Source organism: Nothoprocta perdicaria, unplaced genomic scaffold, assembly GCF_003342845.1.
Source record: "Nothoprocta perdicaria isolate Ctin4 unplaced genomic scaffold, notPer1 scaffold_11, whole genome shotgun sequence".
NCBI classification, from domain to species: domain Eukaryota; kingdom Metazoa; phylum Chordata; class Aves; order Tinamiformes; family Tinamidae; genus Nothoprocta; species Nothoprocta perdicaria.
The window spans coordinates 3,762,953-3,764,648 of NW_020454205.1; positions in this window are offsets into that span (position 1 = coordinate 3,762,953).

Below are 1,696 nucleotides of genomic sequence, written 5' to 3' on the forward strand. Positions count from 1 at the left end.
ACATTATCTCAGGTCTGCTGAATGCAGTGATCAGTGTCTTCACCTATAGATGCACAGTAGCATCGCACATTGTAAAAAATTTATGAAGTGCTGTCAAAACAATCCAATAAAAACATCTGCAAGGAAAGAAAAACACAACCTCCATTCCACATTACATGATATTGTAGGATAAATTAATAGTATTTCTCAACTCTGTAAGAAAGTAGCCAGGAATAACAGTACTCATAAATAACAGGAACACAGCTCCCAAATCAAAACAATAACTTAAAAAGATACAAAATCTAAAGGGCTGCAAAATGCTTTAAAAATATTTAAAACTCAACTGTTGCCTACAAATTTCTTTCTATGAGCTTTATTTCCCGCATGCCAACCAGAAGGGCAAACCACCCAAAATTTATGGGAGACTAACATAATTTTTCAGATCCCTATCTCAGATTCCACTCACTTTCATTAAATCCCCCATGGCTTCTCTATGCAGCTTCCCAACACACCAGGARTAAAAAATAAAATAAAATAAAATAAAATAAAATAAAATAAAATAAAATAAAATAAAATAAAATAAAATAAAATAAAATAAAATAAAATAAAATAAAATAAAATAAAATAAAATAAAATAATCACCTTTTTTTGGTTTCCTACCTGTACATTCAGTCTGCCAGTCAGTTTTATTTACCTTGCCTTGAGAGAGGGAAGGAGAAGGCAACACAGCGCTGTGCCAAGCCATCCTACATCCATCCATCTCCCACGTCGTCATCAGAGGAGCACCCCCAAAAAATAAAATGCAGCAACTTTCACGTATTCACATCAAGAGGGAAAAAAAAAGTTACCAGCTTCATATTTCGTAAGTTACAGCAAAAAATAAAGATTTTGCAAAAAAAAAAAAAAAGTTACTAAAAATGCATTTTTGACGATATCTCCTTTATTATATTTCTTTTTTTCCAGAAGGATGCTCTTAGGGGGTTATAAAGGAAAAAAAAAAATACGTATTTTCCGCCACATACCTCTGCTTTTTATTATTATTTTTAAGAAAAAGTTACATAAAAAGGGGGGGGGGTGAGAGAGAGGGGAAAAAAAACCCGGCGTTGTGGCGCGGCCGGCTCCCTCCCCCGAAGTGACACTTTATGAAAACCTTGTGCCCTTTCCCCCCTCCTGCTCCTCCGTCCCCGCCGGCTCCGCGGTCCCGCGGCTGCCTCCAAGATGGTAGGAGAGTTGTCGTTTCGGCGGCGCCGCTGCTGTCATGTCCCCGCGGTGCCTGTAGTGGTGCTGTAGGAGGCTGCCGCTCCGCGCCGCCAGCCCCGCCAGCCCTGCCTTCCTCGCTGGAGAATATATTCAGGGATTCCCCCCTTAATAATCACCGAGCACTTTGTACTTTGCGTTTTGTTTCGTTTCTTTTTTTTTCTTTTTTTTTTTTTTAATTAAAAAAATAATAATAAAGAGCCCCCCCAAAAGCTGCCTCCCGGCCGCCGGCAGGATCCGCTCAGAGCCACGGGGGCCGCCGCTCCGCCGCGCCGCGCAGCGCCCGAGCCCCTGCCCCGAGCCGCCGCCGCGGAGGAAACTCCGCGCTGTCAGCGCCGCAGAGCGACCGGGGGGAGAGGCGCGCCGAGGAGGGGGGAAAACAAGCGCAGCTCGGAAGGTAAGCCGGGCCCGGCCTGCATCCCCGGGCTCGCGTAGCGCGGCGGGCGGCGCGCGGCGCGGC